This window comes from Protopterus annectens, chromosome 2.part1 (assembly GCF_019279795.1).
Source record: "Protopterus annectens isolate FY-2018-M chromosome 2.part1, PAN1.0, whole genome shotgun sequence".
Classification (NCBI taxonomy): Eukaryota; Metazoa; Chordata; order Ceratodontiformes; family Protopteridae; genus Protopterus; species Protopterus annectens.
Genome location: NC_056729.1, coordinates 780,369,705 through 780,396,101, shown reverse-complemented (window position 1 = coordinate 780,396,101; position 26,397 = coordinate 780,369,705). Strand labels below are relative to the sequence as shown.

The 26,397-nt window shown below is 38.3% G+C and overlaps 1 protein-coding gene across 4 annotated transcripts in view; it reads right to left on the bottom strand.

The window, feature by feature from the left end:
* CRACD (capping protein inhibiting regulator of actin dynamics) overlaps positions 1-26,397 on the bottom strand; it is a 1,952,305-nt gene that overhangs the window by 1,019,252 nt on the left and 906,656 nt on the right. For all 4 annotated transcript variants that reach the window (XM_044062482.1, XM_044062485.1, XM_044062486.1 and 1 more), the window contains one exon: positions 3,107-3,248. The gene's annotated coding sequence lies outside the window, so the exon portion shown is untranslated. The remainder of the gene's footprint in view (positions 1-3,106; positions 3,249-26,397) is intronic.

The following is a 26,397-nucleotide window of genomic DNA, read 5'->3' as shown; positions in this document are numbered from 1 at the left end:
CACAAAAGGTTTCTCATTCAGGAAAAAAGAGGTCATTGTTCCCCTCTACTCGTCACTCATTAGACCCATTATAGAGTACAGTGCCCCTTTTGGTATGTACCTCACAAGACATCTACAACAACTGGAAAGGCTGCAGAAATACCTCACAAAGAGGATTACCGGCCTCAAACAGATGCCCTACATAGACCGCCTCAAAAAACTCCAGCTTTACTCCATCTCATATCGCCTACTCAGAGGTGATCTCTGCCTAACATACAAAGCTATGTCAAACCCAGAACTGTTGGACATGCTCCACTTAAAGAAATCCCAATCCCTTCAAGCTACATGCTTTAGGGACCTAAACCTTGTCACCACAATAAACAGAACATGAAGGGATAGATTCCTGTCCCGGGGACTTCCCATACTCTGGAACAAACTACCTATCTATATCAAACAAAGCTCCTCATTAGCACTCTTCAAGAAAAATCTTGATGATTGAATGTGAAATAGGAAATTCACTCCGGGGACAACCTCTGTGATTCTGCTCGACAGGGGCACAGGAAAATAATTTTCTTGGGTGGCGAAAGCCAGGGTACCATTTTCGCTAGGCTTATATAGGCCCTAGGGCCAATAGCCTAGTACTTACGTATGAACCTATGAACCTATAATGTCCTCAAACAGCACACAACATTAAATGTAAAGTAAACATATAAAGTGCTTGATTATTTATAGTTTTGTCACTGTAAGGGGGGGGGGGGTCTTGGCCTCTAAATGGAAGGAGAGAATGAGAGGACAAAGAGAATACGCAGTTATTGCTAATATAACCACAAAGGCTTGGCTTCATCTTATGGTCTGCATGGAGGGCCTGTGACCAATACATTAGAAAAGAAAGTCTATGTAATTCTAGCTAGGTGCAGGGTTTGATTCTCACATGGAGTAATTGGCTAGGCTTAGAATGGCCCACAAGGGCAGTTAGCCTAAAACTAATCTATGGCCCTACGAAGAAGACTCATATCAGACAGCATTTAGTCCAGTAGCAAGGCTGAATTGGTAAAAGGCCTTATGTTTATCTTTGGAAGTGAAACTGTAAGTACTGCACAGCAGACCTACAGCACATAGGACTGCTCTGCATTCCTCACTATGCACACATAAGGTGCAACTCAAGGAAAACTATTTAATCTGATCAGTTCTTTTATGCTGCCCCTGACAAGAGACATTTGTGTGTAACAGCTTCTAACCAGATGATAAATGAATAAAATAAAATAATATGATACAGTTAATATGCTAAATGACACGGGGGCAGAGGGAAATGATGTATCCTTGTATCCTCATTGAAATTAAACAATCAACACACATAGTTATAGGGGAGACAATGTGGAGCTTGCTTACTTCAAGCAAAATGTGTCAAGTTAAAAAAACAAAAAACAAGGCTACTAGAAAGCTCATATGCAGGCTGAGGGTAGGACTATTAATAAAACCTCTGACTGTTAGCATGCAACATATATACAGACTCATACAAAGTAAATTTGTAATTCAAGCAAGTTATCTCAAATTATGCAGGCACAAAAGAGCTTGGTGTTCACATCTAGATCGTTATGTTTTATCATAACAGTACATGACAACATAAGTATTTTATTTATTCAACTAAATATTCTACACAGATAGCACACTAAAATTTTGTGTTTTTGCAAACAACTAAACAAAGCTTTTCAACGGTTCTGCCACACTCCAGACATAAATAGCTCAAAAACTATATGCCCCTACATATAATTCACTATACACAGTCTATGTTTCCTTCTTAACATCTAAAACTTTGTTGTCATGGCTAAATGTCTGAGCAGTTCTAGAATTCATACTGCAAAGTATTCATTCACAACTGTACTAGTGTTTTCGTAGTGTAACAATGCAGAATATGTCAGAAGTGGTACATAGTGTCTGTGTATCTACCACTATTTCTGATATGCTGCTTTCTGCCTCTGATCTCTGTCTGCTGCCTAGAGCTCATATAATTTAATTAGTGTACCCATTATGCGAACGCTATAATAACAATCTCTGTATATAACATTGTACTTGTAAATTCTGTACGTTAGGGTTAACAAATGACAAGCTTAAAGCAGAATGGAAAAATCTGTTGTTTCTAGCCAGCTATGTTCCAACACCAGAAAGACATTACAGAAAAATGTGCTAATTAAAACCAATTCAAATGAGGATAATGCTGACCAGCAGGCTGCACAGCTGAATCGTGGCTGGCATTGTGCAGAACGCAAATTGTGCCTAGAGGAGACAGCTGAATGGATGATGACCCATTACAATAGAGCATATCAAGTTAAACATGGTTTCCAGTTTCCTCCTAGGTTTACGACACAGCATTTCAGTTTAAAAATAGGTAAACAGATCACGCTGATTTCTATTGCTGCTTTCATAACCAGCTTGGGCATTTCTTCTGCTGCATTTCACTAACAGAATGGCAAGGAAATTAACTCTTTTTGATGAAGCCAGAAATATGATGCATGGTGGTCTGTTATATTTTTGAGTGCTATTAAGCCAAGGGTATGTGCACACTGTCCAGTTTAGATTCAGTAACTATGTCATATCAGCATGCAGTAAACTAATTTATTCACCTAAAATCATTCAGGAGCGGGACAGAGTGAAACGCATGCATGGATAAACTAGATTTGGCTGCTGAACACTAGGGATTTTTCTACTCTCAAAAACTCACTATGCATCATTACATACATTGACAAACTATGCATAGTTTGAATACATCAGAAGAATTATGCAGTACTACAATAATAAACAGCAGTATTTTGTATTCACATTTTCCTATCTGAATTATTTCACTAAACCAAAGCCAAAATGCTTAATATTACAATACTAACTGGCTGTACCACTTAAGCCAGTGAGGAATGGCTTGCTCATGTTTCAGTATTATAAAGCCAAGAATGCACATTGCAGTGAAAGGAGAACACATTCTGTTTATAAGAATGATCCTTTTACTTGTTAAACTTCAAGATGACCTGCATATAATTAGTATGAAGAAAACAAGTTTATCACCATAAACATGCCACAAAAGATGTTAGAAAAAGAACACTACATACGAAGTAGCTAAATAAAACTGTGAGCTTACCTTTGTTGGGAAATGACACAGCTCAGTGTGTTCGTTCCTGAAGACAGCCTCTCAGGCTGATGAAAAAAAATGTGACTTTTCACCTCCTCTCATGTGGGTGTCAGGTAGCTCAGGTACGCTGCCAATGATTACTCTCCGCTAGCTGTTGAAGAGATAAGGGCGGCTGCTTCAAATAAATGAATTAAAAGGCATTTCTGCAAAATCTGCTTATCAGCAGGGCCATTTAAATACTAAATGTTAGCTAAGCACTTCCATCAAAATATTTCATTTCATTTTACAGACATTCTCTGACAGATAGTCAAAGTAGCACTACTAAAGCTATAGATTACTGTGTATTCTGGCAACATTTGTAGGAAAATAACCTCTGTGGCATGGACTGATATGTAACGATTTATGCATCTGCCAGCTTCTTCATGGAAAGGTAGACATAGCATATAAAAGGTGAAATGGGTGCTGTACCATGTATTAAAGCACACTGTGGCTCAACTGGTTCAACACTGCGCCAGCAATTCCAAAGCCAGTCTGTATTTCATCACCTAAGAAGATCGTGTGTACTATCAATGATATGGACACCTGTAACCTATTATATAACCTGTAGCAGTAGGAGGAAAAACAAAAGTTATGTGTTTGTCATAAGATTGGATCTGCTTGTAGTATTTCCACTTCATTAAGCCTTAGGACTCAGTTGCTCACACATGCTCTGTTTTGTGGATAAAACTTTATCAAGCTACAGATGCACCTCCTCGTACCCATGATACCCTCAGACTCTGTCCTTCATTCTGTTTTCTGACCAAGCTAAATGCACTTCATAAATATAACACTAACTTTCACCAACAGAGACCAAGTGATGGAAGAAGATGGCTAATAAAGACTGACTTCTTCAAGAAGATTAGATATTACGATAGGCATATAAGTTCCATGTGCACTAACGGCATTCAGTATTCATTAACCCTTAGAACAGAGCCTCTAGCTAATCTTTCCCCCTGGCTGGCTTAATGGAAAGTATAGTGTTGGGGATGAGTAGTGTCCCAAAATAATGCACATAGCTAGGAGATGCTATTAAAACTATTCAGACATAGGTGAAGATTGGTTGTAGGGTACAGGATTCTGAAAGAAGAGAAATGGTTTGCCAGTATGCCAAGCTGAAATTACAATGGCATTTGTTTAGAAGGTGTACAGCAGATCCATTGATGTGATTGGTGAAGTTTTAGTTGTGTTTTAAATCATTCTGCATTCTGAACAGATTTCAGTGGTAGTGGGATGTGGTTCTGTAGTTTAGTAATACTATTTGAATATAGAGTCAACTGCAGTATTAGATGATTTAGTTATAGTGATTAGTGATTTTTTTCACTAGATTGTAAAATTCTATTGAGGGAGTATTAGGCTAAGGATTGGGTATTTTCTGTCTTATTGAAAAGTCTGTGTATTGTAAATCAGTGAGAAAGAGGTGATGTGGTACGTCTAACCAGTTTAATCTCAGAGTGCTAGGCAATGGTGTGTTCTGTTGCTGTAGTTTACTGCGAACTTAGCTATTTTCTTATAACATTGTTCAAGTATGGACAGGTGTGAGACCTGAAGTTTAATGAAGATTGGGGCAGCATAGAGGAGACATGGCAGTAAGAAAGTAGAGGATATACATCTTCTGGCTACGTCAGTGAGATATGTTTTTATTCTGTACAATGTATCTGGTTTTTGATGAGTTTTTCTGTAACCACGTGTAATAGATGGTGGTCAAATTTCAACTGGTCATCTGTGATGACACCCAGTAATTTTATATGGTTTACTTGTTCTTTATACATGTAAATGAAAAGCATAGCAGGTAGCATGAGCTTTCACCTGTAATGGGAGGATGCTTCTGCTGATTTCTAAGGAAATAAACAGGTGAGTTGTAAAAACCTGAGAACTGGTGCCAAGTATGATGGACACTTTTCTGGTTCATTAATGGTGGAAAAGAGAAGAAAAAAAAAACAAGAGAAGGGGTATGACAAGCAGAGGAACGTACAGTAAGAACACTGCAAGGTAAAGCAGGGTAGTGGTGGAAAGTAGGATATATATTGTTTTGTGGGAGAAGTCCCTCGTTTTATATACAAAGAGAGAGAAGGGAAGAGGGGTGAAAGACACAAGGAGATGGAATGGAAAGAGAAGGTAGCCAGTGGAGCACAATAAGCACATACAGAAGGCCAAAGACAAGCAAGGGCAGGTATGGATAGACGGGGGGGGGGGGGGGGCAGGGGGGGGAGACACAGGTACAGACAGATAAACAAAGGATAGATAAATGGCAGGGAACAGGATGGAGTACTGACAGTCTGGTAGCTGCTGATTGACCCAGTAGTACTTTACTGTGACCCAGTAGGTGATGATCTTGAATTTGGGTGGCTGGTGACATGAGCCACATCCAGATCTGGTGGTCTCATGGCACTGGTCAGCCAGTTCACTGAATAAGATACCTGCTGCAGGAGGGGCTAGTGCATTTTGACCAAGCATGCCATCACCCTGTCAACTGCCACATATACCACATGCTCCAGCTCTGGCACAGATTGAACTGGTGAATGGAATGGGTTACCTACATGGAATGTGACCAAGCCTCTGTTGCCACCAAAGCACTCCCATCCTACTCAGAAGTCTCAGCTGCTGCCTCGACCAGGGCAGCAGTGGGGGCAACAGATGTGCTTATGGCTCTGGTGGATCATAGTAAGCTACAGAAGGTATACAAAATCGGAAACATTACATTACTGGTAGGGAACCAGGGGTGGTATGTCAGATACAATACAGGGAAGGACACATGATGCAACTAATCCTGTTGTGTCATCAGTCTCTGCATCCTCGTATGCAGCTGCCAGCATTCTACTCAAATTCTGCCTAAGTTGAAAGACAAAATGGATATGCAAACCATCACATAACACTTAGTGTTGTGACTAATACACAGATGATAGTGCAAAACTACAGCTGTACATATATAAGCAAGCAATCAGAAGCCTGAAATGTTTTCTACAGCCTAAAACAGAATTACATTAGCACACTATTATGGGCAGTGCAAAGAAACAACAGGCCATGGTGCCCAAACCTAGGAGAGCAATCTACACTACCACAGTTATGTACAATGGAGTGCAGGCAGATAACACTAATGTGTATCAGAAACAACTAAACTAACACAGTAAGGTGCAGTGATGTAGATGCAGCTATGCTAATGCAGTAACTGCAATAAAGCAGAAACTTCTACAGCAAAACCGTTAAAGGTCACATACGTCTGCTTTAGCCGCTGTGCACACTATGTAGCTCGTGGCACCCCAGGGTGCTGACATAAATGAGTGGCCTGATGAAACAGGAAAAGCAAAAACAAAAGAAGCAGTAAATTCAGGCAAACACTTTTAATTTTATATTAGCAATCTTCAACTATTTTTTTAAACACAGATATGATAAAGCAACAAATGCTGCCAATAAAAAAATCACCTTTGAAAAAAAGAAATTCATGTTTTCCTTTGTGATGCCTCTCCCCTTCAAACTCAGTAAACTTATTTTTACATTATTGGTGACAGACATATAAGCTAAACTGTTATCTGATGTCTGCTGAGGGTAATACTGTCAAAATAACACTTGGCCACACTCCACAGTTTGTTGTCCATGCAGTCACATCTTCAGGACGGGCTTTGAGATGACACACTGCCAGGAATCAAACTGCCACATATGCAGCAGTGTTACAGAAAAGTAGGAGCAATTTAAAGTACTTTTTTAATGTTAATAAATTTGTTTCAGAAACAGGCCATAACTCATAATCATAATGGTTACAGAAATGGAACAAGGCATCAGGACTGTCTTAGACAGGCAGGCATTCCAATTACACTCAATATTTAAGTGTAATGAAGCAGAAGCGTGAAATGGTGGCCCTCCAGGGACAGTTCTGTGTCCTGTCCCATAAAAAAATGCTGCCAATCCCAGCAGACACAACATTCTGACAAGTCACCCAGACAGCCACTCTGGGCTACCTTGGTATCTATCAGGAGAAATAAATAATATTAGGAGCAGACCTGTGAAAAACAGCAAACGAGTTTATTAAAGATTGTACCGTAGTGCATAGTGCAAATGTGAAATACTTGCTATACCATTTGGAGTGTCCTTGTGCATAGAATTAGACAAGGTGGTGTGAAGACTCTTACAGGTCCTCATAGCTGAGAATAAACAAGGCAGTTTTTCACACTGCATTCTGCAAAACGCATGATAATGCGAATGAAAGGCACTGCAGGCAGAACCTGTCATGGCATACAGTGGCTGCACACACAGTACAAACATAGTAATGTAAAGCAGGGTGGGGGGTGATTTCCTCTGCTTCCCACATCTAGAGGTCTCCAGGGTTACACACAGGTCATCCTTCCAGTGTCTGCACTGTTCACTGGTATGTGCGATACAGGATGTCCTACACATCTAGTCTGACAGGTCAAACTAGCCATTCACTTTCCTAAAAGAACCTGTGTACAGTTCCAACAGACACTCCTAGAACTGGCTGTGTAGGAAATACAGCATAACTGTGTTCTCATTTGCACCTGAGTCAGGAGCTCTCCACACAGCAGTAGCATCAGTCATTATCATTAAAAATGTATAGCAAAACAAGATGGCAGCTGGATATTCATGCCTTGTATGTAACTTTGAATCATTTGTAAAGCAACTTAGTGTCATATACTTCTACAACATGAGAATATGCACACTTCGTATGTATGGGCAAGTGTGCATGGCATGCTGGTGACAAGCAGAAGTGTGTATTTATCCTTTGTGTCACTTACATTTCTGTGAAATAGCAATTCCTAGGTAAGGTAGAAGCTATAATATCACTATCAACACTGAAGGCAGTAACAAAATATGAGCGGACTGTGTCGGTCCCATTAACCACATGCTGGTCCAAAATGTTGGTTATATTATTTCTTGGTTCCCCAGATGAACATGAATTGGAACCTATTATAATCATCTCTACCATCAAAAACGGGCAGTTATCAAATGGTTAGGGCAGCCAGGATGGCTTCCAAATGGGATGATTTTTTTGATGAATGCAATATTTTGTGCTCCATGCTTTTGAAACATGGTTATCCTGATAGTTTTGTTAATAATATTCAGAAAGAAGTTATTATGAAAAGGCAGTCTGGGATTTTTGCCCCCCTTTTATGTCAGTCTCCACTTCAATCTCAACCATCAGTTGAAATGGGTTCCAATTCATTCCATTACTACCTTCAATGTTGATAGTGATCTTATAGCTTCGATCATCACTAAAAATTGGCAATTTTTGTTTAGTCAAAGGCAGGTCATTGAGGAAATTTGGCCCATACCCTAATTTTGTGTATAAACGTGGCAAGTCCCTAAAAACCTTTTTTGATGGGATGCATAGACAAAGTGGTAGAATGACCAAATGTGGGGCATTTTCTTCTTGTCACATGATTTTTGAAACTGAAAAGTGTGTGGTCAAGAACATAAAAATCAGGGTCAGGGGTAATTTTAATTGTCAATCCAAGGGGGTGATATATATACTGCCATGTGTAAACTATGCCCTGGTTTTTATGTGGGGAAAACAGAGGACAGGCTTAAACAATGGGTTTACGAGCACTCTTATGATATAAGGAAGTCTAAATCTACTAATGCACTCTGGAGACATATTGCAACTCATGAAAATCACACTTTTGGGTTTTGTGTTCTGGAACAGGTGGAGCAGCATCCAAGGGGTGGCCCTTAGTCCATTAAGTTGGAAGAAAGAGAGTTATAGTGGCAAACTTTTTTCAATGCCACAGTACCACCGGGACTAATTGAACTAGTTAGTATCAGTAGTTTATTGAGGATGCCAGCATACTTAAGATAATGCATGCCTTCATTTTTATACATATATATGATTAATTTTTTTTCAGTATGTATACATACATTATATATTTTTTATCAATATTTGTTATTTGAAAATGAATTTCTTTTGTGATTTTAATCATGTTTATAATCTTTGTTAAGGTTTTGTGTCAGGTGTCTTTAAATTTTGTCAAGTGATTTTTGCAGAGAGTATTTAAAATGGTCATATGTTGTATTTAAAATGTCTGATGAAGTCTTTTTGATGAAAGGGCTCACTTTGGTAATTGTTGGAAATAAAAACTGGTTCCCAGCTTTGGCTTGTGGTCGTCAGTTGTTTTTCTAGTTTTATTTGTTTTTGTTCTTATAATAAGAGTAGCAACACAGGTAATTCCAAAAGAAGACTTACATGCTTCCTCATATGATGTATGCAAATAAGGAAGAATACAAGCCTTCTAGGAAGATCTCTGTCAAACACTCAGTTCCAAAAGAATTGGCAGAATCACAGCGACAAACTCTGAGGTAAGTAAAATTGGTAAAGTATGACAGTAGTGACAGATGTTTGTAGGTTCATATGTATGTACTAAGCAATTAGTCTGCAGACTATTTCAAGCCTAGAAAAAAAGCCCTATTAAAAAGTTCCCTCTAGTCTCAAGGAGGGCAAGACAAGAAAGACCAGAAGAGAATTTGAGGCTGCCTGTCCAATTATCCAGGTTTACCTTGAAGGTGGCAAGGGGTCTACTTTGCTTGACATGCAGTGGAAGTAAGTTCCAGATGTGAGGGACGTGTTGAGATATGAATCTATCATGCTAAGTTGTCTTATTTATCTGCTGATAAAGTTTCAGTTTATTTTTAACTGAGTATTTAATGTACCATTAGTTCTGAGACATGTTTAAGAAGTACACAGATTTGTAAAAGATGCCCAAGCTAAAGGTAAGCTGCTTCCTAAGCCTTAGAAATACTTTGTGCACTCTCTGAGAGGTGTGTTGAAGTTAATGTGGTGAATATTTTATGTTATTTAGTATGTTGATTGAACTGTACTGTGACTGACATTATGCTTCAGAACTTGAAGCCTTCTGTAATAGGTTCTGTTTGTAAGTTTTGTTGCATATGTTTTCACGCATTTCAACAAACACTTTACTCCCTCTGATTTGCTCCCTAGCTTTCTGATACTATGGTAGTTCTTGGAAGACCATGTTGGAATATAGAGAGGTTTACTGGTAACTGGTATTAGAAGCCAATAGGTGGCTGGGTTTGAACGACATGGTCTCCCTAGCCCCAGTTTTAAAATTAAGTGCAGCGAAGTTATGAATTTCACACACATGTGGTTTGAAATATTGTTCAACAAGATTGATTTTACTTGATTTTTTTTCATTCATTTATTCATTTTTAACATGCATTCATTTTTTATATCCATCTGTTTGTTTACTACAGGTTTTGAAAGTGTGTTTTTAGATATTTAAAAGTGTTTTAAAAAGGGAAAAGTTGTATTTATTATGCTTGTATTTATTACGCTTGTTTTTAAGGTATGTTTAGGAAAGGGTTAAAATTGAATTCAACGTCACATGCTTTTAAGTTCTGGCAGCGTGCAAAGGTATAAATGGGGAGGGGTTTGGATTGTCAGCATTTTTCTGATGAAGTTGGAGACGAAAACGTACTGGTAGTAGTTTCAGTGTTATCATTGTGTGTTGGGTTGTGCTTTGCTTGCTGTAGAACACATTGAATGTTTTAAGGTGGTTATGGCTTGCTGGTACTTTTTTCCTGTTTAATACTATGGTAGTTCACTAACAACAGCATCCAGTGCTGTTTCTAAGTACAAGCAGTATTTGGCTGTAGTTTTCCGCTACCATGTGCACTTGTTTTGGTTAATTCTGAAATGAATCATTCATTATCAGTCCTCTGGTAGCTATGGTATAAATCACCCATTATCATTTCTCACACAATTCATCCATTCCTCACTCTTCACTGTTGCATTCTTCTTCTTCTTTGGTATTTCATTCCTCATTTTCTGGCCTTGTAAGAACCCAAGTGTTTGCTCTGCGTTTGACTTTGTTTGGGAATGAAATACATACCAGCAGATGTTACAGTACGCTCTGCTTTCCTTAAAAGACCCAATTATGACAGAATGTTATTGAATCTCATTAGGTACCAGTCTCAAAGTGTGACAGTTTGGGGTATGGTCACCGATTTGTTGATCCCCAAAGAGAACTACACCCCCTCACTCATGCATGTTTGACAATGTGTCTTAGCAGATTGTTTGGGGAAGTTGTCTCTCTTAGCAGGCTGCCTCCACCACACTGTCCCCAAAATTTTGTAGTATGATGTTTTCTTTTAGAAAGCATCAAGTTCTGTTCACTGTTCTCATTTTCTTCACTTCAAAGGAATAAAAAGTCTCCTTGTGGTCATCACTCAGTGAATAAACAAGGAAACTATGAAATAAATTAATAAGCATTTTCATGAATAACTGCTTTTTCATATAAACTTTCAGGCTTATTCTGCAGTTGAGCAATACAGGTTACTTTTTTGAGCATTAATTTCCAGAACTTTGGTGGACTAGAATGTTAAGTTCCAGAACTTTGGTGGACTAGAATGTTAAGTTCCAGAACTTTCGTGGACTAGTTAGCAGACAAGGTGGTCAAATAACACAATTTAATAACAGCTGACAGAGTCAGGCAGTACAATCAAGATCAGTTTATTCCTATCTTTATCTTTTTGTTGTTACAATAGATGTATCTTTATAGATCACAGAACTTCTAGCAGGATCAGAATTAGTCTACGTGGAAAGATGCCTCAGAAAACATTAACAAAGGATGACTTCTGGCTCATTATCTATTGGTTTACCTAGTTCTTCTGCAGTGATGGGCCGCCTCACTGAATTAAATAGAAATGAATGCTGAATACTGCATTTGCAGTCATGGCTGAAGCAGCTAAGCATTGCTGTAATTGAACTATAGTAAGCCGGTTGTTACATTTGTAGTTTGTTATAGTTCCAAACTAGACCTTTTTAAATTATTTGATGACATTTGTCTGCCTTCACATCACAGGTCTGAATAATGCAAATAATGAAATACGAAAGAGGGATATCAGTCTTATAAAAGGGGAAGGAGTGAGATTGCTAAACTGTGATATAGATATCGATTTACTGTTGATAACAAAATGTAAAAGTGATGTCACGGTGGTGTTAACTATCAACCTTTACAAACAGCTGTTAAGGGCTAGTAATACAGACTCAGCCGAAAGACTGCTTACATATGCAATATGTGTGTTTGTTTACGGTATTGTGCTGAGTTCAGTGTAATTAACTGCTCTAAAAATACTGGGAGAGTTTATATTTTCAAACAAGGAATGGAATTGTGTTTGACAGGTAAACATCAGCTGTTTACATTTGAAGATTCTGATCACATATTTATTTTTGTATTTATGAGGTTGGTACAGTCTGCAGTTTTATTTACAGTACATGGTATGGGTTTTCATACACTGATGTCTACCAATCAGATTGTCTTTTCCAAGTTCATTATTATAAAGGAATAGCTATCACAGAATGCAAGTCTCTTGATCCCATCTCCCTAGAATGAAACATTTTTGGTTGCCTTAACTATTGTTTTGTGGAATGCAACAACACAGTATATGCAGGTATTGTTTTCATTTCTGTACGGTGTTTCTCTTTTCTGTAAGGCTGAGTGACTATGAAGTTAGTATATTTATGTAAAAGAACTATGTAGGAGAATGCACAGGGAATTGCTACAGAAAAAAATGTGAAGGCTTTGCAGTTTCAGCCTTGTTTGGCAGTCATTTTTTTTGTGCTCCCTCAGGATCATGCCCAATGGCTCTTCTACCTTTGCTAGCTGTTCCACTTATTCTGGTAGAACAAGAGCCAAATATTCCTAGGCTAAGTAAGATCCTTATAGCCCATTTGTTTCTGCAGTGGAACCCCCCATCAACCTTCTGTTCCCTGGCAAGACTTAGTTAGTAGTGAGCAGGCCAGCTTGCTGGCACCAAGGGTGGTCAACCATCTCCCTGTGGGGGGATTCCACTCCCTCTCAGGGGCTCCTCCAATCCAGCCACTGTCACTTCTCGAGGGGGAACAATCCCTCTGCATGACATTTTTACTTGGCAACAGTGCAATTACACTATGGCAGCATAAGCTCAGCCTTCTTGGAACTCTCCTGGTTAAATGTAACACCCATTACAATGGATTTTTTTTGTTTTGTTATTTATTTAGCAAATGGCCCCCAGTGTTTTTACTACTAAATTTGAAATAAATAAAAAAGAAATAAATTGAATCCAAAACCTATATGATAATTTTGAATGAAAAAAATATATATCTATATCTATCTATCTATATATATATATATATATATATATATATATATATATATATACACACACACACACACACACACACACACACACACACACACACACACACACATATATTGAAAATTGTGGACGTTGTTTTTCTCTGATTTTCATAAAACAATCAAATATAGAAATAATAACATGGTTTGGGAGCTCCTGGTCCATTACTCTAACTAGGGCCCACATTGAACATGATCCAGATCTAGTACTGACATTAAAATGACTTTTGGTGGATGCTCTTCTTTGCCTGTAACATCAAGAACTTTCCCACAACACCCCAAAACTTAAAATTACACTCAACAGATGTCAATTCCATGGTAGTCTAACCTAAAGAGAAAATCATTGTCTTACTTTATCTAAAGGAAGTTGGCATGTCTGCCCTCAATCATATCAGCCATGCTAACTTGCACTAGTGTCCTTTAGGACTCCTGCACCCTGATCACAGTTGCCAAAACACTATTTTTTTTTTCAAAAAAATTAACAACTACCTTACTTAACCACATTTTGCCTTTTTAAAAATAATTTTACTAGGTTTCCAAAACAAAGTAAGATGAACAGAAAGTAAATTGATTCAACAACTTTACAACATGTACACACAATCTCTGAGATACATTAACAGAAACAAATAACATGAAAACATTTTATATGTACCTTCATATGACCAACACATCTTCTATCCACACCATACATAGTTATCCAACCTGAACATTACTCAGTCAGTACAACTTATAGCCCCTTAGTTTGGATCAAATTTAATAAAAACATGTCACAAATATCCAGCATTTAGGTTTAATATACAGTGCATGCTGTTTACAAAAGTGTTCAACTCTCTTAATCAGTTTCAAATACTTCATATGCAAACAACCCATTCTTACAAAGGGCGTCATTCTTCTTTGCCTTGCTATGACCATTTCTGGTGCAAATGCCAGCAGCATTTAAGTGGTTAATTTCTCTTTACTCCAGCCTCTCTACTCCAAGTCCCGATACTTCCCTGGACCAGGATGAGTTTTTTATCAAATATTTCAGGTCACTCTTGAATTGCCTTCCTTTGTTGTGTTCTTCTACACTCCCCAAAACATATAAAACGTTCCTGTGTCTCTAACTCCATATCTCTCACATTTCAAACAGGAAATTCCTCTATCTTGTGCAACATTATTGAGTGTTTTATACCACAAAAGAAGGCCCTCATTTGTTTATTCCACACATATACCCATTTCCTAAGACAAAATGCATTTTCACGTGTAAGTTAACAGTTGTCTTGACTTATTTCCTCATTAATATTTTCCGGAATTTCATGTCTCTCAAACCAAAATAATGGGGGGACAAAGACCCAAAAATAGGGATACATTTCAAAAATTTCTCATATAAACCTAGACAGTTGCTAGAATAAAAGGTTTAGTGTTACCATACATTTTTTGAAGAATATGAAGGTTTGAACTTAAATGCCCATCATTATTTGGTGAATTTGGTCTTCCCTGATTTGCCAGAAAACAACAAGTTTTATGATTTTTATAATTTTCTTGGGTGGCGAAAGCCAGGGTACCTTTTTGGCTAAGCTTATATAGGCCCTAGGGCCAATAGCCTAGTACCTACCTATGAACCTATGAGGAACAGAACAAAAATATGAGGCAAAAATATGGACAGTTGAGAAGCATGTCCTGAACCATCCTGATCCCCGTAGTGTAGCTTTTCTTTTAGTGCTTCTATGCTGCCTGATATCCTTATACATTAAGCTATCTCTCCCGTGCTAATTCTGCTCCACTTGTTCCAAGGAGCCTCTCTGCACTTCTTCTCTTACAGTGTTCAAGCATTCAATGTGCATCTTCATCAATGCATTAAAAATGAAGTTATGTTGGCCCCTAAACTGGGAACATGTTTGTAGTTCCTGAAGATAAAGGACTCTTCCCTCCTGTCCATTGTTATGCTTACCTAGCTCCCTTAGCTGTTCCCATCCATACATACCCACTTCTTCCTATATTACTTGCTTGTATCTAGGAATTCTATCCTTAACCTCTGCAGGATCCCATATCCTCTTCTAGATGGATACTTTTCAGCATAAATCTCCTAGTTGCATAATCTCTGTCTCCCAGTTTCCTGTTTGTGCAACCTAATCTATTGTGCTACATTAGATGTTGTGGCCTGTGAAGGGGGATGTATCAAACTCTTTCCGCAGTGGGAAGGGGGCTGGGTTAGGAATTCCTGTTTTCTAATTCTATGTTGGCTTACTTCACAGATATACTCTTCAAAAAGAACCTGAATCTTATCAACCTAAGGGGGGAGGGGTTAGACCATACTGGAATATATTTTATGACAAATACAATTTGAGGAAGAATCTTAATCTTGATAGTTCTTATTTTGCCAGCCCTTGTATATGTCTTAACCATCTCCCTTTTGTAAGAGTTTATTAATCTTCCTATAAAGATTAGTTAAGTTTCTATAAACCCCCTTTCATAGGTATAACCCACCTCTAATACTAAATTGGTGAAACGCCGCATTTATATCATCCATTACATCTCATCCTTTCCTTCTCTGACTACCAGTGTTTTATAACAATTCAGTTCCAGTCCAGACACTTCACTAAATCTGTTAAACATATCCAACACTATTGATAAATTCTTACATATGTTTCCTCCATTAATATACAAATGGTATTGTCCTCAGTTCTTTGCTTCTGTGGTAATGTCTCATAAACTTACAAAGGCAACTTTTCAATTACTATGAGAATAATCTGGGCAATAAAGGAAATTCATGTATAGTTCCATGACAGATTTTTCCATGTGTAGATATTCTTTCATTTATTAAAATATCAAAAGGGGGGTTGTCATACATCATCTTAATTCACTGAATGAACACATCCCCCAGATCCTTTCTCCTCAATACTTCAATCAGAAAGTCTCAAAATACAGCAACAAAAGCTTTTTAATACTGAAAACTACCCCAGTATAATGATATCCTACTTGGAGATCTGCAAGAAAACTAGTCAAATTCCAACAATCATAAATAATGTGCCTGCCCTTAATAAACCCATTTTGTATTGGCCTTAACATTTTGGGTAAGACCCTATCAAACCTTTTTGCTAGGATTTTTACCTACGTTTTATGTCCATATTAAAGACTGAGATTGGGCTATTATTGGCCAAGTCTGTTTTATCTCACTTTTCGTTCTGTATTGCAATAATTCTAGCATGTTTCATGCCATCTGGGATCATTTTTGTCTTCCTAATTTGCTTGCAATGTTCTAATATGATAGGTACAACGTATTTACCTCATTTATACAGTTTGGGGAGAATCCATCTGGACCTGGCACTTTCACCTCTCTTTATTTTCTGTTTGGCTATCTGTATCTCCTGTTATGCAGTAGATGAATTTAACTTCAAATGGTCCTTCTCACCTACTGCCTTTCTATGCAATGGATTTTAAACAACCATCTTCCTATGCTTACCCCTTCATGTTACTAGTATATTACTTCAAAATATAGTCTAAAAGGTGAATCTAACATCTGTCCATCTTTACCATTTATGCTGGCCAGTGCCTGCTCCCTCTACATTTGCCTTTATATGGCCCCACTACATGCTTTGCACTCCTCTCCCTTTGCAGCCACTAAATGTAATTTCTGCTTATACGTTCTGTTTCTGTCTGTGATATTGTTAAATGTTCCAGCTGCTCCTTCAAGATATATAATTTCTTAATCAGAGTGGCACATTATTGATCACTCAGATATTAAGCCCTGTAACTTTTTTAACCTGTTTTCCTTCTCCAGCACTACTGCCTATAGATAAGCCCTCAAAGCTGTTTTAAACTCTTCTACCATAAAACATGTAAAGCATTCCTTTCACTGGTGTTATCTAATACCACCATTTATATTTCATTTCTAAACATCTCCTGCTTTTCTTCAGTCCTCCAGTTATGGAAAAATCACCAGCAGTACATAATATATCTCCACAACTACTGAAAAACAATTACAGGAGCTTGATCTGAACGGTATTGATCTTGTACTGCAATCTGCCTCACTCTTGCCTGATCTACCCTTCCTATCAGAAAATAATCCAGCCTACTGTTCTGAGCTCCTACCTCTCTAAAAGGATGACTGCTATTTTTTTTACCTTCTTTCTCTTTTCATGCATCTATTAAATCTTATTTTTTTCATTTTTCTGTTCAACTGCTCCAGGGTCCTGACATATTATTCCTTTTTCTAACACATCCTGTCCACTTCTGAATTCAAAGCAACATAGAAATTTTCCCCTTATCACCTGTATACCTCCCTACTCTATCACCACTTTTCATTTAAAAAATCCTCAAAGAATAATAGGCTATCAGCATTAGGCACATATATATTGTTTACCACTTGTGAAGATTGGGGAGAGATGGGTGAAGGCTGTCAGCCTAGTCAAATAGAATTTGATACATAATTCTATCAACTGTATAAATAAATGTAAAATACAAGCTTGTGTTTTTAAATGTAAGAAGACACTGTAAAATGTGAACTTCAAGATTGTTGCAACATTGTCATCTGCTGTAAGGAAAACCAAGCCAAGTATTTCAAATGTGTCTTTCAAAGTTGAAAAGATCTTATGAATCTCTTTAATGTTTTACCATTCGGCTCCAGTGCGGCTGGATGAAGGTTCCATGCCCATTGTTTTAAGGTTAAAGTTTATGACCAGAATTTAGATGTGGAAGGTGTTTTATTGCTCTAGTTTCTGCTAGAATGTATATGTGAAATGCCTTGCATTGTTGTAAGTTTCTGAGTAGGTGTTAGATTGCTAAATAATGCAGTTTGTGGCCTGAGAACTCAGATCAGGTGTTAAGATGATGCAGTTTGTTTGCCTGGGAAAACCTAAGTGTCAAAAATGATGTCATTTGGGGAGGGACCCAGCAAACATGTTTGTTAGTAATGTTTAAATACTATTTCTCACAAGAGACTGGAAGCATTTTGATCTTGGATATCCACTTATCAGCACTCTGCCTTGTGCTCACATGTAGATTTAGCACTGTGATTTCTTGTAGGAATAGTTAAAGCTAGTAAAGATTAATTAGGTATTTTTCTTTGAAATCAGACCTGTCCTACTGTATTATTTTAAGTTTCTGTGTGTTCTCTGAACTCTTAGATATCTATGTGGTGCAGTAGTTTTATCTTGTGTTTTAATTATTTATTATTAAATATTTTTAAAACCTTCTACCTGTGGCTGCTTTGTGTAGAGATAAGCTCTAGAGTACATTGCATATTTATAGAGGTTATTGTAATAGGCCACTCTAATGTAAGCCTTGACTGTTAGTCATACTACCATTGGATAATAATATTGCACAGTAATAACTGGATACCCTTTTAAGGGCCTTTGAGTAGTTGATATTTATTAGCTGGCAGTAGCAGTAATTACTACCGTACAGCCTGGGTAAAGGGGCACAGCTGGAGAACCTGTGCCAGCCTTTTTCCCAGGAGGGTCTGTGTGGTTGTATAACCTCTTCTCAAAGTGTGTGTGTGGTGTGTCAGCTACCTGGGCAGGGACACAAAGGACTGGTTGGACAGAGAGGGTACTGGAGGTTAGCTTGCCAGCTATGCTGAGATCTGGACCCTATAGCTGTGCCAGTGGGGAGTCTTACTGGGGACCTGGAGAGCAAGGGAGCAACCAGCCCCAGACTGACTGTGATCTCTGTGTGCACTTAAGGGAAATTGTACTTTACTGTGTGTATTAGTTATGCTTTCCTTTTCTAGGAGGCAACCTCCCTGGTGTTAGTGGTGAGGATTGAGGCTCCTTGATTGCTGGGCCAGGGCACGGTCATCACATCACTATTTTACTACTTGGCATTATGACCTTTCTTATACTCCATCACTCTGTTACATTTATTCTGCAAGATTTCGTATTATCATTCAGGCTCCAGTTTAACTGAATAATTATGCCTCTCTTTCTTCCTCCACTTCACAATCCATTAATATGCTTGGGTATTCTTGCTGCTGTAACTTAAGCATTTACCTAATCTTTAGTTTAGTTTCTTGTAACAGAGCTACTTGAATGTTTCAATGTTTTAATGCCTGAAAAATCTACTTACATTTAATTTAGTGTGAGCACCCTCTTACATTTCAAGAAATAAAAGTAATGTGTGTAGCCAGTTACCTTTACCTCTGTGAACTGACCCACATGTTGGACTCCTACCTCCCAACAAAAAATGATGAATTGACTCCCTAGGCTAGATCATTACACCTTTGGCCATACTATATGAGCTTACACTCAGTATGAGTCATTTCCTGTGGCTTATATTATAGTGGAATCAGAAGAAAAGAAAAAAACTAGCTTTTTCATTTCCTTCCACTGACCATAACCACAAATCGAATCGATGATCCTCAAATGAAGTAAATCATAAACATCAGCATACCCCACATGCATTCTGGATAATTTGCTAAACACTTATTTTCGGATCCCCGTAAGTTTTCTTAGTAAAACATGCCAGACTATTTTGTTACTAAAGAAACTCTTAATGCCTTATACATTTAACTCACATTCACTAAAAAAGAATTTAACAAGAATTTAACAAGGAAAAGCAAGGAAAAAAGAAACAGTACCTAGAATAGACTGAACATGTAAAACTTATTCTGTTCTCTTTACATCTTACACTCCATGAAACTTCTCCTAACCCTGAATGACTCACAAAAAGGGTAAAAAGACAGAGGTCTTCTCACTTCTGACCTGGGGAAGGTCATCCTCAACATGTTCCTGGCATGACCTTTATTTTGGAATGTTATTATACAACGTTCCCAGCATATAAACATATCCAACAAAGAATACAAACTCATAATCAGCAACAAATTACAGTAATAACATTCTAATCCCATAAATTCTTCAGAATAGTTTTATATTAATTTCTAAATGACATGCATGTCTATATGTTTTTTTTTTTTTTGCATTGTCCCATCCCCCTCTTTCCAATATTTATGTATTTATTTATTTATTTACTTACTTACTTACATTTGTTTACCGGGATAGTCCACTACGCCAAGATGAACCCATTTTCAGTGGAGGCCCGGGGAGAAAAGCTCCATAGACATAGTATAAGTATTACACAGTACATATATAATATGTGACAAACAATAAACATAAACTAAAAGCATACATTACAAATGTGCATCATAGTACAGATTCAATACAGCACCATATGGTGAACTAAAAGATAGTACAATCTGAAAAATATACAGTAGTACCCTGCCAGACCATGTACATGTACATCATAGTACAAATTCAATACAGTACCATACAGTGGAGAACCAGTAGGTGGTACCTTCTGAAAACCAGCAACAAATCTATACAAAACCATTACAGGCTAATATACAGTACATGCTGAAACATACAATAGCTCACTACAAAAACCAGTACAAGCTAAACACAGTACATTTTGAAACAGTCTGTTCATAACAGCAGTTAAAGAATAGTTTTAGTACTGTGTGAGTGATTGTAGAAGAGAGTCAATCAGGGCTGATAACATACGTGTCGGGATATACAGAGTGAGATAGAAATGAGACAGGGATAGGAGGAGACAAGTGGAGAGGGGAACTACAGCCTTGGTGCAGTTGTACTGCCATAGTGAGATAAGATGTTGTTTCAGGTTGTTTCAATATGCACTAGTGTTTTTACATAGTCTATAAACCTCTGTGGTAGTTGTGTATTAATTCAACACACCTGATAAACTGGCTCCTATTTTACATTTAATTTTGAATATTCCCCTCTTTACACTTCTGGGGAGTTCCTCCCGGCTGAAAAATGGTCATACAGCCCCAAGATAAAGTCTCTGAAGTTTGCTCCTGGTGTGCCAACAGCACTTGTCTTGTGTATCACAGTCAGATCTCTTCTCTTCCCTGCACTGTTGTTTATCATGTCTAGTACTGTGTCTCATGACCAGTTCTGTACCTGTGTTGTTTACTGTTTTTTCTGCTCTTTTGATACTAGGAGATGTGTTTGTTGGTATCATATTAATGATTCCTGCCAACTTTGGTAGCAGATTTTGTTGAATGCAATGCAAGCTCCTGGTATTAATGACAAGTTGTCATGGAACAACATAGTAGCTCTTAGATTTGACAAAGTGTAACATCAACATTTTAACTTTTTTATTTATTATGTTTTACACAAAAATGTTTTTAAATATGTTTTGATTATTGGAATTTTTCTTCAGCTGTTATATATCATTTCCTCTCAGTATTTGTCTTTTTAATATTTTTTTATTGGTTGACAGTTTAAACAGTTTCATTGCTATAACATTTTACATTAAACATGACAATGTATGTACCGTAACAATGAAACTTCTTCTATTAGATTATTTGCTAACAAAAGTTTTACATGTAGCATAATAATTCTGTCTCACATCTAACATTAACTATAATACAATATTTATAACATATGTCAATGTTGTTTATCTTATCAAGTGATACATTTTCACAACTTAATGTTTAAGCTATCAGAAAGAAATACTATAACAAGAAAAAGAAAACAAATATAAAAGTAAAATGAAAAGTATTAATTTATGAGTTTCTCCAGTAGTTCTGAAATTTTATGCCAATATTTAAAAGTTTACAGGCTGACTGGTAGGGTTCACATTTATTAACTCTATCACTTTGTCTTGCACAGATTTGATTTTAAAGACAACACACACTGACAAGTAGGGACATGTCCTCTGTGACTATCTTCTTGTGATAGATTTTCTTACTCTGGCTAAAATAGTCCAAAACAGAGAACATTGACTCTTCTTAATACAGGCAGGAATGATATTATTATATGATGCCATATTTCTAGTCAGTGGAACATTATGAAACAGAAGACTTTGACCAATGAACCTACTATTCAATCAATAATTTTGTAGCATTTCACAATCAACTAAATTGTGCTTCCTGTTTGCTTTATTTGATGTACATCTCTAAGAATGTATATCTAATATTCAGTCATAGCAGATTTGTATTCTAATAGTACTGCATATAAATATGACAAACTTTAGTAACTAGTTTTAAAATTTTACATAGATGGTATATTAACAACTCTGTTGGATTTAATTCATCTAGGTCTTCTATTTCCCCATGTATAAACATCCTGACCCCTATATATAACCAACTTTCTTCTTAAGATTTGGTCCAAAAAATTATACTAACCAAAAAGTTTTTTGTCTTCCCATGTTATCATTTTGCTCAAATTGAAGATATCCAATAAACCTTTTGTTGCCTGGAATGGATAAATCAAGTTAATTCATTTTTGTGGTCTAGCTGTTTGTATAACACATTTTAAAAATGTAATTATATTGTTTATATGCATTGAATCTGAAGGATTATAAATTTTATAATGAAAGTAATTGAAAAGCATTAACTACATCTTTTTGATTGAGGTGTGGTAGCATGCTCTAACATCCTTAACTTTATGTCATTCATCAACTCTATATGTAAGTCTTTCCAGTTTGCTTCATAGGTTCATAGGCTGGTTCTAGGCTATCGGCCCTAGGGCCTATACAAGCCTAGCCATAACAATTCCCTGGCTATTTCTTCCCACAATATTTACTTCCCTGGACCCCTGTCTAGCAGGGCAACTGACATGATCCCCAGGGTAAATTTCCTATCTCCCATCCAGTCATCAAGGTTCCTTTTGAAGAGGGCCAAGGAGGCACTCTGCTTGACATGTATGGGCAGTCTATTCCAAAGTATGGGGAGTCTCTCGGTCAGGAACCTATCCCTCCAGCATGTTTTGTTCATTGTGATGACAAGGTTTATGTCCCTGGAGCATGTGGCTCTGATGGATTGGGATTTCTTTAAGTGTAGCATGTCCAACAGCTCTGGGTTTGACATGGCCTTGTATGTTAAGCAGAGATCGCCTCTGACTAGACGATATGTGACGGAGTATAGCTGGAGTTTTTTTAGTCGGTCAGCATAGGGCATCTGCTTTAGGCCTGTGATTCTTTTAGTGAGGTGTTTCTGCGGCCTTTCCAGTTGTTGAAGATGTCTTGAGAGGTACATACCAAACGAGAAGTTGTACTCTATGATAGGTCTAATGAGGGATGAGTACAGTGGGACAATGACCTCCTTTTTTCTGGATGAAAAGCCCTTAATGATGAGGTGTACCACATAGAATAATTTCCTGACTGTTGTGGGAATGTGGTTATCGAAGGTGAGATCACTGTCCACATATGTTCCTAAGTCTCTTATCCCACTTTCAGTGTTTAGTGTACTGCCACCTATGTGGTAATTCATGGGTACATGTTTTTTCCCAAAGGAGATAACTATACACTTCTTGGCATTGAGCTTGAGCCCATGGCTCTGGCACCAAGCATCTGTTTCTGTAAGGCCCTTTTGTAGAATATCCACATCATTTGGGGATTCAATAATGGTTCCTAGTTTGCAGTCATCTGTGAACTTTGTTAGCCAGAGTCCCTCAGTGTTGGCCTGTACTTCAGAGAAGTAGATGCCAAACAAGAGCGGTCCCAGGACTGAACCCTGAGGTACTCCACTTGTCACTTGATTTGGAGTTGGCTACTTTTTCAGTGTGGGTTCTGTTAGTAAGCCAATTGGCAACCCATCAAGTGATATAGGGATTTATGCCCAGCTTAGTAAGTTTATCTATGATTCCAGAGTGGGGGATGGTGTCGAAGGCCTTGGCGAGGTCCAGATAGGCTGTGTGGACTGCCTTACCCTCGTCCACGGCTCTTATGACTGATTCGAAGAAGTCAATCAGGTTCAGGAGACATGATCGGCCCTTCACAAACCCAAAGTAGGTGGGATCCAGTGTTTGACAGTTCCCAATGTCTTTGTTTATAAGTTCCATGGTAATACATTCCACAGACTTGCAGATCAGGCTCATCAGACTGATGGGACGGTAGTTCCCAGGATCCAAGGTAGATCTCCCCTTGTGGAGAGGAATAACTGTAGCTGTGCACCACTCAGTGGGCATGAAGCCTGAGGTGAGGCTATGATTAAACATGACACTTAGGTGAGGTGCCAGTTAATTCTGCAGTTCATGTAGAACGCAGCCCAGGATGTCGTCTGGTCCCATGGATGCTGTATTCTTAGCTTTGGAGAGTGCGGTTTTTACCTGTGTGGCTGTGATTATCAGAATTTGGCAATCTTTCTGTATTGAAATGGGCCCGTTAGGGGTTGAGAGGTGGGTGAAGTTGGCACTGAATCAATATTCCAGGATATTGGCAATGTCCTTGGAATCAGTATATTTAATGCCATTCTGTGGTAGCTCAGAGCAGATCTGAGCATTGCCATTTAGATTCTTGCCATAGCTATAAAATTCCTTGCAGTTGCCATTGGAATCTTTTACAATTTTATTTTTCTAACTAGCTTTGGAGGATTTTATGAGGGATCTCAGCTTCTTACTGAGGCTGGTAAGGGAGTTTTTTGCATCCTGAGATTTTCATCTTTTCTGCAACAGTTTGTTCCTTCTGTTGTATAGTTTGTTTATAACAGGGGCCCACCAGATTGGCTTCCTTTTTATGGAGGAGAGCATCTTGGTTTTATTTGGGATGGCACAATTCATGCACGAGTGGATATGCTCATACAGTGCTTTAGTGTAGGATTCGGCAGTTGAACTTTCAGTTCCCATCTGCATGGGTCATGAAGTTTCTCACTTCTGACTTGAGTAGCATGAAGTTGACCTTGGAGAAGTTTTTTACGGATGTTTCCTTGCTGGGGGTGTGGGGGGGGGGTGTGGATGTCAAAGGTGATTAGCTTATGGTCAGACCTAACCAACGAGGGGGTGACCACTGGTATGGAGCATCAATTTCCCATGTTGGTAATGACCAGGTCCAGGATATTGGAGCCCCTGGTGGGACTATGGATTAGTTGATCCAGGGCATTGGAATTTATGAATTCCAAGAACCATTGGGAAAAGGTTTTGGTACATGAGTAGTTTTCCCAGTTAATATCAGGGTAGTTGAAATCACCCAGTATTAGGGTGTTTGGTTGTATCTTTATATTTTCCAATATGTTTAGAAAGGTGCAGTGAGAATCTTGGGGCATGGTGGGGGATCTGTAGCAAGCTACAATTTGGATTTCAGTCTTACCTAGTGTTAGTTGCACCTGGAGAACTTTGGATGCATGATTGTGTTGGGCAACTAGCCTGGAGGTCTGAATATCCTTGGTGAATATGGATATTCCTCCACCTTTAGTGTTTCAGTCCTGGTTTGGTAGCCAAAAAGTGTGGTAAGAATTGTAGCCTAGTATTCCAGGGGTGCTCTCTGGAGCCTTGAACCAGGTCTCAGTTACTGCACAGATATCGATGATTTCCATTTTTAGGAGTGTCTCGAGAGAGTGCATTTTGAGGTTTAGACTTCTAGCATTGAGAAGCATTACCTTCAGATTTTGCATACTTGTACCTGTTACAGTGGTGGTTTTGTCCTTTGAGCCTTGCCTCAAAAAGGCACTATAGGGGTGGCAAGAGCCTTAGCCAGTAACCTGAATCCCAGGAGCAACAGGTGCAGACCATTTCTGACAAAGCAACATGGTTTGTTGATCATGTTGTCCCGGCAGACAGATACTGGATTCCCTTTGAATGACACCAGAATCTTAGCCAATTGTTGAAGTCAATCATTTTTCCCTTATACTGTGGTATCATTCTGGATGAAGGCAGGATGCTAGTCAGGGTTAGGGTCATACCTGCCTGGGCCACATCATCCGAGAGCTCCTCCATGTCTCTTTTCATGTAGTCCAGGGAAGTACGACTCAGGTAATTCACACCAACATGGACAATGACAGAGTCATATTTGTACTTGTTGTGGAGTGACTTGAGTGCAAGCATTATGTGGCAGATCCTGGCACCCGACAGGCAGCCGACTGTAATTTTCTTTGTTCAGCCTGGTGAGTGGGACATCAGTGTGCCTGACTATAAAGTCACCTATGACTAAAGTGTTGGGTATGTTGTCTTGCTTTAGGGGCTGTTGTTGGGTGGTACACTAGTGTGAGCTATGTGATAATTTGGTTGTGATTCGTGTTTGAGTTTCAGCTTCAGAGGTCCTTGTTGCTTGGGCAGGTTAATGTTAAGGGCCTCTGCATATGTGGGTTTAGTGTTGCTATGTGTGGGTGTTGGCAGTGAAGGTTTTGAAGGGTTATGTGTTGCTTGAGGTGTAGTGCAGGTGTTAACCTTCTCCTCTTGATTGTCTAGC